This window comes from Rutidosis leptorrhynchoides, chromosome 3 (assembly GCF_046630445.1).
Source record: "Rutidosis leptorrhynchoides isolate AG116_Rl617_1_P2 chromosome 3, CSIRO_AGI_Rlap_v1, whole genome shotgun sequence".
Classification (NCBI taxonomy): domain Eukaryota; kingdom Viridiplantae; phylum Streptophyta; class Magnoliopsida; order Asterales; family Asteraceae; genus Rutidosis; species Rutidosis leptorrhynchoides.
Window position 1 is genome coordinate 225,194,546 of NC_092335.1, and position 12,072 is coordinate 225,206,617.

General features: G+C 32.4%; 1 non-coding gene across 1 annotated transcript; it reads right to left on the bottom strand.

Moving 5' to 3' along the window:
• Nucleotides 1-7,026: 7,026 nt before the first annotated feature.
• LOC139903204 (small nucleolar RNA R71) lies at nt 7,027-7,133 on the bottom strand. The gene has a single exon (XR_011778044.1). It is a non-coding gene; the product is annotated as a small nucleolar RNA R71 (small nucleolar RNA).
• Nucleotides 7,134-12,072: the final 4,939 nt, after the last annotated feature.

The following is a 12,072-nucleotide window of genomic DNA, read 5'->3' on the forward strand; positions in this document are numbered from 1 at the left end:
ACCGTTTATATTCCACCACATTAGCAGTAAACTTACCAGCAACTTCATTACTCATTGGCTTAAGTCTCTCCGAAGAACCATTATATTTGTTTGTTAAAACCTATTCATATACTCATCCACATCTTATAACGAGAATTACCACATCAATTACCGGGAATTAGAAAACAATATTTCAAAATCTCGCAGTATGTCTACATCAATAGTTATATGTATACATATAACATTTATCTCTTAGAATTATGATCTTCTATTCTGAAATTCTGAAAAGCACCCAGTCTGCGAATCAATACTCTAAATTTTGAAAAGCTGAATGAAGCAGCAAAAACTGTAAACGACCTTAACAGTCAAAAGTTTGATGATAAAGTATAGTATGTTGGCAAAGCTCGAAAAAGTTGAAACTGGAGTACGGATTGAACAAACCATGAAAAAGGCTGTGGACAAATCACAACGACTAAACCTGCCTTCAAAGAATCCAAATGATCCAGTATCTGCTGAAGTTATTAACGAATACTTTGTTTCTAACTCTAAACCTTTACGGACAAACCTTCATCATCATCCATCGATACTAGAAATTCTAAGATATCATCATATCTTTAGTTATAAATATCCTCGATATTTCTGAAGATATTTTCGTAACTATTATTATCTGAAATCATTTATCTCTTCGCGCTATCTGTATTACATCATAAAAGAAACTATTTTAGTTTCTAAATTCTGAAAAATTCAAATTTAAAATTTGAATGTTTTTGAAGTAGTGTTGGGAAATGAAGCATGAGTTAGTATAATATAATGACACTTGATCAACGTGATTATATTACAGTAAGTCATGCTGAGTTTCTAAATGGAACGTGATGATTCACAGACTCTACCGTCATCATGTGCCATATTACATGACTCTTGTATTCTACTTAACCTCAAAAATATCAAGAAAATATTTTCTTGATGATTCGGTCTTTTCCGGATATTCTGGTAACTTGACAAGTCAAGTCGTGCTACTATTTTTCCTTTTTACTTTGCATATTATGATAATTCGAAACTCCATACCTACGAATTCTGGACCATTACTTGCGAAAAGAAAACAAAAGCATGAAGCTCCGAAATAGAAAGGGGGTATAAATCGCAGCAAATAGGAGAGAGCATTAACTGTGAATGAAAATGATTATAGAAGACGAAAGCAGGGACTCTGAAATATAAGGTAGAATATAAAGCCCAACAACAACACCGAAATTACAAACCGTGGATATCAGTGTGTATAGCAATATAAAGATACGGGAGGATTATAAATACAATAATCCCTAGAGCATAGTAGAAATAAGTGGATTCTTCCGGTGGGAGTTGGAAAAGAAGGACGATCATTGCGATAGTTAGAATATGAACAAGGATTAGAACTGGATTAAGCATTTTTATAATCTTTTGGATATATGAACTGAGAAAGAAAGTATAGAAGTGGTAAAAACTAATGGAACGGAAAAGGTAAATTTATAGCGGAAATACCAGACAAAGCAATTGAGACAGATGATCGCATTAAATTAAAAAGGATCCCAATTTTCCTTAAATCCCGAAGAATCCGATCTTATAAATTTCGAAGATTTTCTTTAATCCCTTGAATTTCGAAATTCAACCAAGACAACGTCAAAAGTTAAGACGCACCATATTTTTTAAATTCAACCCTGACTACGTCAAAAGCTAAGACGAATCTTTACTTCTTTATTTCGCTCTTTTGTGATAACTTCACTCGTACTCTTCGAGTAATCGAATTATCTTATCCATATTACTCAACAGTAATAAAAATCGATTTATCAGCTTATATGCGCCATGAAAACATACTTATTGTCAACCATGACGATCCCAATCAAATTTCGGGACGAAATTTCTTTAACGGGTAGGTACTGTGACGACCCGGAAATTTCCGACCAAATTTAAACTTAATCTTAATATGAATTCGACACGATAAGCAAAGTCTGTAATGTTGAGTCTCAAAATTTTTGAACTGTTTACACACATTCATTTAACTTCGACCACTCTCATCGATTCACGAACAATTATTTGTAAGTAGATATGTATGTATATATATATATATATATATATATATATATATATAGAGAGAGAGAGAGAGAGACAGAATAACTTAAAGTACAATTTTGTTGTTAAAATTAAATATGTATAAAATTTACGAGGAGGTAAAATCTATTATTTATCTATATATATAAGTATGACTTGGAAACGTTAATAAAAGTATTAAAAGTATAATTGTATACTTTTAACTTATTTCTTTCAATATATAATTAATATATCTATTTACATATTATAATATATATATATATATATATATATATATATATATAATAATAATAATAATAATAATAATAATAATAATAATAATAATAATAATAATAATAATAATAATAATAATAATAATAATAATAATAATAATAATAATAATAATAAAATGACTTGGGCTTGTAGACTTATGTAACTAAAATATCTTAAACAACTAAATAATATAAATAATTGATATCTTTCTTTGCCTGCTAATACCTCACGACCCAATTTAATTGTGTGTTCCACATCATCATGTTGGCACATATGTAAAAGTATATATCACGGATCAATGTAGGCTAGTGAAAAAGAAAAATGTCGTATCTTGATTCAGACGTGTGAAATTGTATCTATATATGATGATTCAACTTTGTCAAAGACTAAAACAATATGGCGACTGAAATCATTATTGTTACACATTTTCCTTAATATTTTTATATTATTATTGTTATTATTATTATTATTATTATTATTATTATTATTATTATTATTATTATTATTATTATTATTATTATTATTATTATTATTATTATTATTATTATATTCACATCTATAATTATATATACACATGATGCATACATTCTTCAAGAACAAAACAAATAGAAAAAGAAAGAGTGGCTAGACTTTTCAAAAAGTGGAAATTCACATGCAACGAATTTGTTTTCTAAATTGATTGGTTTCTATTAACCTTACATATCTATGTATATCATAAACACATACATGCATATATCACTATCAGTCTTTATCACTCTTATCACTTTCCACTCAAACCAACCGAGACACATATTAATTGATGCTCCTTGAATTATTTTATGATACTAGGCCAATCACCACATTAACCATCATCTCTCCTTCCTATTACAGACCAAGAAAACATTTAAAAACTGCCAACCGGTTGTTTTTGTTCGATGATCATCAAACCACCATGGGAGACTACCACAACCCACTTGATAATGCTAAAAACGAACATATATTTTATAGCATTATCCTTCAAGAAAGATAAGCTTTTAGTTGCAATTATTCTATTTTAAAGTGATATTCGTTTAAATAATAAAAGGTGAAGACAAAAGACAGATTCGACGATTTGAAGACGCAAACGACCAAAAAGCTAAAAAGTACAAAGTATAATCCAAGTGGTTCAAATTATTGCTGAGAAACGTCTAAAAGTTACAAGAGTACGAGCCGCGAACCGCAAAGTACAAGATATTAAATCGTACGAAAGGACGTTCAAAAATCCGAAATCGAGACCTGAACCAACTATCAACGTACGACTCAACGGAGCTAAAATTACAATTCTACTATGCACAAGAATATAATATAATATATATATATAATTATATAAAATTATATATATTATATTCTATTAATTAAATACTCAGCAGCCCACGTTTTTAGAGAAAAATATCTGGATCCAGGGTGGCCATGCGATCGCATGGCCAGGAAGGTTAAAATCCATTCGATCGCATGGAGTACTGTAGATGGCCAAGTCCTATAAATTGCAGTGTTTTTGGCCGAATTACGTACACCATATTCAATCTTATCTCTTACTCTCTCAATATATATTTATATTCTAATTTTAATTTTAATATTAAGTTAATAATAATAAGGTTATAATGGTGAATGTTTTAAAGTTTGTAAGTCGAAATTCTGTCCGTGTAACACTACGTGATTAATACTCATTGTAAGTTATGTTCAACCTTTTTAAATTAATGTCTCGTAGCTAAGTTATTATTATGCTTATTTAAGCCGAAGTAATCGTGATGTTGGACTAAATATTAAGACGAGGTTATTGGGCTTTGGACCATAATTGGGGTTTAGACAACAGACCGACACTTATGGAAATTGGACTATGGGCTATTAATGGGCTTTATATTAATTAAAAGATATCTCGTTGATTTAATATAGAGATTTATAATTTGATGTATTTATATATAACTACATACGCTTGACTGGGTACGGTGGGCAGGATATTTATAAATACTAATAATTGTTCATTTGACCGGACATGGGGATGGGTTAATAGTCACTGGCCTCATTAAAACAGGGGTGGATTACATTCAAGGGTAATTGGTGTAATTGTTAACAAAGTATTAAAACCTTGGATTACACGCAGTCGATAACCTGGTGTATTCATTAAACAAAGTATTAAGACCTTGTTACAGTTCGAATCCCCAATTAGTTTGAATATTTGACTTCGGGTATAAGGTTAAATTGGCGAAAACTCTCGCACTTTATAATTATGACCGATGGACTATTATGGACAAAACCAGATGGACATATCAAAAAATCCAGGACAAAGGACAATTAACTCATGGTAATAAATTAAAATCAACACGTCAAATATCATGATTACGAAAGTTTAAATAAGCATCATTCCTTTAATTTATATCTCTTCGTATTTTTATTTGCCGTCATTTTATTTATCGTCATTTTATTTATCGTACTTTAAATTATTGCACTTTTATTTATAGCACTTTTATTTATCGTCATTTACTTTAGCTTTAAATTAAGTTATATTTATATTTAAAATTTTACATTAGGTTTTAATTGTGATTTAAGACGTAAAATTGACAAACCGGTCATTAAACGGTAAAACCCCCTTTTTATAATAATAATAATAATATTACTTATATATATATTGATACAAATATAGTTTAAAACATATATAGCGTTAAACTCAGCTAGCTTCCTGTGGAACGAACCGGACTTACTAAAAACTACACTACTCTACGATTAGGTACACTGCCTATAAGTGTTGTAGCAAGGTTTAGGTATATCCTTTCAATAAATAAATAAATAACTTGTGTAAATTGTATCGTATTTAATAGTGTTTCGTAGTAAAATTAATAGTATTTCATACTACACCTCGCGCACATCAAGTATTTTTGACGCCGCTGCCGGGGACGCCATAGAATGCTATAAAAAATTAGTTTTTAAGCTATTTTTGTAAAAATATATTTACATAAGTTTTAAAAATATAAAAAGATAAAAAAAAAAAGTAATCGAGCCACTACACTGTAGCAGCCCAATTTCTAAACTGGATCCACACACCATGCGATCGCATGGATTTAAAACCCTCAACTCATGCGATCGCATGAGCTGAGGTGACAGAACTGCAACCTCGTCTGATCAGAATTAGGGTTAGGTTTTTATTATTATTATTAATTAATTAGTTAATTAGGGTTTAATTAAATTAATGTTTAGTTAGTTTTAAAATAAATTTTTATTCTTAAGTTTTAATTAGTTTTATTAATATATAAATTAATACTTTTATAAAATAATAATATAAAAATAATATTTTTTTAAAAATAAGTAATTTAATCATATTTTTTATATCTTTTTATAAATTGTATATTTTAAACGTATAATTCGTAATTTGTATTTTTATCGTTCGTAATTAGTTTTAAGATTAGTTTTTGCCGTAGTTCCTTTATATTTCTAGATTTTTAGGCTTTGCCGTAAAATCTCTTAAGTGCTTTTTCTTTAGATTAAGATTTAGGCGCTTTAAAATTTTACGTCGTCACTTATCGCTTTAGTTTTAAATAGTTTTAGTGCATAATTAAGTTATTACCGTTTTGGATATAGAATTCCTTTTAAGCTTTAATTCCTTTAGACGTAATTTTTAATATTTAGGTTTTAGACTTTTAAGTTTCGACCCTTTACTTTCTTATTATTATTTTTCGACCTTTTATTTTTCGACGTTTTTTGACACACTCTTTTTCTTCCTCTTATTTCTCGACGCTCTAGTGTTTAGGATATAGATTTTATCTTCAAAAAATTCGACGAAAAATTATTTTAAGCGGTTAAATTGATAGACATCCAAAATTTTCTGGTTCGTAGTAATAGTTGGATTTGTTTGTGACGAGTTGTGGGCTTCCGATTTAAAGGGTCCTGGCTATCTACTGCATCTATTGGCTATTCGAAACGTGGACAAAATCAGAAAAGTCTATTAATTTGATAACTTATATAATTTTTTATTTTCATAACTAATAGGATATTCAGTGAATGCACCGAGCAGAACGTTCACCACCTTTCATACGTTCACCACCTGTAACTCGATCAAGACATCTAGCCAATATCTTCGCCGTTGATTTTTCTTTAGAATCGTCATCTAGTCGACCAAGTACTCCAATTCAAATTTCCGATAATCCATTTTTTGAACCCGACCTCACAATTGAGAACCCGGAGGATATTCAAGGACAATTCAGAGATCCTGAACCACTAACCATTCCTCTTGAACCACAAATCATTCAACCAGAGATTGTTGAAGAAGAAACTATTAAATCAGAATCTCCTAGTGATTCAGATTCAACAAATTCAATCATGGAAAAACAGGAACCTCTAGGTATGGAAGACCGAATGAGGGCTACACGCACTGGCCAAGGTCATGCAATTACTCAACCAGATATTAATGCACCAGATTATGAAATCAAAGGACAAATCCTACACATGGTAACTAATCAATGCCAATTTAGTGGTGCGCCGAAGGAAGATCCAAACGAACATCTTCGAACCTTTAATAGGATCTGTACTCTATTCAAAATCAGAGAAGTTGAGGATGAACAGATCTATCTCATGTTATTTCCCTGGACTTTAAAGGGAGAAGCCAAAGATTGGTTAGAATCGTTACCTGAAGGGGCGATTGACACATGGGATGTCTTAGTTAAGAAATTTCTTAAAAGATTCTTTCCGACATCTAAAGCCGTGAGACTTCAAGGAGAAATTGTTACGTTCACGCAAAAGCCAAATGAAACTTTATATGAAGCATGGACAAGATTTGGAAAGTTGTTGAGAGGATGTCCTCAACATGGTTTAGACACTTATCAAATAGTACAAATATTTTACCAAGGATGCGACATTACTACACAAAAAGACGTCGACATAGCAGCTGATAGTTCCATTATGAAGAAAACCGCAACTGAAGCTTACAAAATTATTAATAACACAGCCTCCCACTCACATGAGTGGCATCAAGAAAAAGACATCGTTAGATCATCTAAAGCGGCTAGAGCCGATTCTAGCCATGACTTTGATTCCATTTTTTTAAAAGTTAGATGCTTTCGAAAGACGAATGGAAAAGATGACTAAAGATATTCACGCAATACGAATTAGTTGTGAGCAGTGTGGAGGACCACATTTGATAAAAGATTGTCTCAGTATTGAACAAACAATGGAACAAAGAGAGAATATTTTATATATAAACCAAAGGCCTGGAAATAATTATCAAAATAATTATCAACCACCAAGACCGAACTACAATCAAAATCAGAATTATAACCGAAATATTCCATACAACAACCAATAAGGTCCTAGCAATCAACAAGTATCTAATAATAGTTACAACCAGCAAAGACCTATTTTTTCAAATAAACCACCACAAACCGATGATAAAAATCCAATTTTAGAAGATATGATGTCGAAGCTAGTTGAATCTCAAACGCAGTTTTTCACATCTCAGAAACAAACTAATGAACAAAATGCTCAAGCATTTAGAAATCAACAAGCTTCAATCCAAAATTTGGAACAAGAAGTGAGCAACCTAGCAAGGTCGATAGGTGAAAGAAAATCGAGGAGTCTACCTAGTGATACAAATGCTAACCCCCGAAATGGAACAGCTAAAGCCATTACCACAAGAAGTGGTATTACACTCAAACCACCTGAAATACCTGTAATTTCTGATGACTCTATTCCTACTACACAGGCACCACAGCCTGAGCAAGAGAAGGAAACATAACAGGTAGTTGAAAAGGTTAATGAAGATAACACAGTTAAGGCTAAACCTTATATTAAACTATGCCACTTCATTACCCGAGTAAAATGAGAAAAGAAAGACTTGAAGCCGAGCAATCCAAATTCTTGGATATGTATAAACAAATAAATGTCAATCTTCCTTTCATTGATGTGATTTCAGGAATGCCAAGATATGCTAAATTCCTGAAAGATCTAATCACAAATAGAAAGAAAATGGAAGAACTCTCGTCTGTTACAATGAATGCTAATTGTTCTGCAGTGTTGTTGAATAAACTACCAGAAAAACTCTCTGATCCAGGAAGTTTTACAATTCCATGTTTTCTGGGTAGTCTTAGTTCAATAGAAGCATTGGCAGACTTAGGTGCTAGTATAAATTTAATATTGTATTCACTATACGCTAAACTAGACCTCGGAGAAATGAAACCAACAAGAATAAGCATACAACTAGCCGATCGAATAGTAAAATATCCTAGAGGGATAATGGAAAACATGCTAGTTCAAGTTGGTACTTTAGTATTTCCAGTAGATTTTGTTATTCTAGACATGGAAGAAAATTCTCGAGTTCCTCTCATATAAGGAAGACCATTCTTACACACGGCTAAAGCAATAATAGACGTGTTCGGTAAGAAACTGACCCTAAGTATAGAGAACGAGAGTGTTACCTTTTCTGTGGATAGAGACATGCAACAACCACAATCTGTAGATGATACATGTTATTATATTCAAACTATAGATTCACATGCAGAATTGTTACAAGAATTTCCAGAATTACAAGGAACATGAGAATGTTCTTTAGGAGAAGGAACTGAACCAATTGATGAAGCTGAAATGTTAGCTACACTCATGGCTAATGATTACGAACCAACAACAGAAGAACTTCAAATGCTAAAAGAGGAAGACAGATATCGATATAAATCATCGATAGAAGAACCACCGATATTAGAGTTAAAGCCACTTCCAAACCGTTTGGAATACGCTTATTTACATGGTGAATCTGAATTACCTGTAATAATATCGTCTTCTCTTACTGAAAATGAAAAATCTCGACTCATTTCTGTGCTAAAAGCTCATAAACCAGCTATTGCATGGAAGATTCATGATATTAAAGGTATAAGTCCTTCGTATTGCACACATAAAATCCTTATGAAAGAAGGTCATAAAACATATGTGCAACACCAACGAAGACTAAATCCTAATATGCAAGATGTTGTTAAGAAAGAAATTATTAAACTGCTAGATGCAGGTTTAATTTATCCAATCTCTGATAGTCCATGGGTAAGCCCAGTTCAATGCGTACCTAATAAGGGTGGCATGACTGTCATCACAAATGAAAAAGATGAGCTTATTCCTACTAGGACTGTAACTAGATGGCGTGTCTGTATTGATTATAGAAAATTAAATGACGCCACCAGAAAAGATCACTTTCCTTTACCTTTCATTGATCAAATATTGGAAAGATTAGCCAGAAACAGTTACTATTGTTTTTTTGACGGTTTTTCCGGATACTTTCAATTTCCAATCGCACCCAAGGACCAAGAGAAAACCACATTCACGTGCCCTTATGGTACTTTTGCTTACAAACGCATGCCATTTGGACTATGCAACGCCCCTGCAACCTTTCAAAGGTGCATGATGACGATTTTTCACGACATGATAGAAGAATGCATGGAAGTTTTCATGGATGACTTTTCAGTCTTCGGTGATACTTTTGAAACATGTCTAGTTAATCTTGAACGAATGATTATTAGATGCGAGCAATTAAATCTAGTTCTTAATTGGGAGAAATGCCATTTCATGGTTAGAGAAGGCATCGTTCTTGGTCATAAAATTTCAAAGGAAGGAATTGAAGTGGATAGAGCTAAAGTAGATGTAATTGTTAAACTTCCACATCCCACCAATGTTAGAGGAGTTAGGAGTTTTCAAGGGCATGTCGGTTTTTACCGACGTTTCATAAAAGACTTTTCTAAAATTGCCACTCCTATGAATAAACTCCTAGAAAAGGATGCTCCATTCATCTTTTCAGATGAATGCATCAAATCTTTTAATATTCTTAAAGAAAAACTCACTAATGCGCCGATCATGATAACTCCAAATTAGAATCTACCATTTGAACTCATGTGCTATGCAAGTGATTTTGCAATGGGAGCCGTTTTAGGTCAAAGGATTGAAAAACGATTTCAACCTATCTATTACGCTACTAAGACGTTACAAGGAGTACAAACGAATTACACAACTACTGAAAAAGAACTCCTTGCTATTGTCTTTACTTTTGACAAATTTCGTTCATATCTCGTTCTAGCTAAAACGGTGGTCTATACTGATCATTCTCCTCTTAGATACCTATTTTCAAAACAAGATGCCAAACCACGATAAATCCATTGGATCTTACTCTTACAAGCGTTCGATATTGAAATCTGAGACAAAAAGGGAGCAGAAAATCTCGCAGCTGATCATCTTTCTCGCCTTGAAAATCCTGAATTATAAGTTCTAAATGAATCAGCTATACAAGAAAACTATCCTGATGAATATCTATTGAAAATCGATTATAATGAAATTCCATGGTTTGCAGACTATGCAAACTACTTAGTATGTGGATTCCTTGAAAAAGGGATGTCGTACCAAAAACGAAAGAAATTCTTTAGTGATATAAAACACTATTTTTGGGAAGATCCACATTTATTCAAAAGTTGTTCCGATGGAATAATAAGCCGATGTGTATTCGGGGATGAAGCTAGTCAAATCTTAAACCATTGTTACACAGGACCAACAGAAGAGCATTATGGGTCTCAACTTACAGCAAGGAAAGTCTACGATGCTGGTTTCTATTGGCCTACAATTTTCAAAGACGCACACCTTCTCTGTAAATCCTGTGATGCTTGTCAAAGGGCCGGAAAAATAAGTCAACGTGATGAAATGCCACAAAACGTCATTCAAGTATGTGAAGTATTTGACGTTTGGGGTATTGACTTTATGGGTCAATTTTCAAAATCTCATAATAATCTCTACATTCTCGTTGGCATTGATTATGTATCTAAATGGGCGGAAGCACAAGTCTCCCAACTAACGATGCACGAGTTGTGGTCAACTTCTTAAAATGTCTTTTTGCAAGGTTCGGAACACCGAAAGCTTTAATAAGAGATCGGGGTACTCATTTTTGTAACAATCAAGTTGAGAAAGTTCTCAAAAGATATGGAGTAACTCATAAAATCTCAACCACTTATCATCCACAAACAAGTGGACAAGTTAAAAATACCAACCGAGCTTTAAAACGCATTCTAGAGAAAATCGTAGGATCAAATCTGAAGGAATGGTCCATGAAATTAGAGGATGCACTCTGGGCTTTTAGAACAGCCTACAAAACTCCAATTGGAACCACACCTTTTAACCTGGTTTACGGAAAAGCATGTCACCTTCCAGTAGAAATTGAGCACAAAGCATTTTAGGCTTTGAAGACATGTAATCTTGATTTGCATGAAGCCGGACGTCTACGGTTAAGTCAACTAAATGAATAAGAAGAATTAAGACATGATGCATATGAAAATTCGTTAATCTATAAGGAAAGAACGAAGAAATGGCATGATAAAAGAATCAGAAGTTCAAAAGAATTTAAAGAAGGAGACAGAGTTCTTCTTTTCAATTCACGATTCAAGTTATTTCCTGGAAAATTGAAATCAAGATGGTCTGGACCATTCATAGTCAAAAGAGTTTTCCCATACGGAACAATAGAGTTAATAAATTCAAATGGGATTAAATTTAAAGTTAATGGTCACAAAGTTTGAAATGACCCGTTCATATACATTATAAGCGATTCACAATAGTTGATTACATCGCGAGGTATTTGACCTCTATATGATACATTTTACAAACATTGCATTTGTTTTTAAAAGACAAACTTTCTTTACATCAAAAATTGACGGCATGCATACCATTTCATATTACATCCAACTATAATTGACTTAATATTAATCTTAATGAACTCAACGACTCGAATGCAACGTCTTT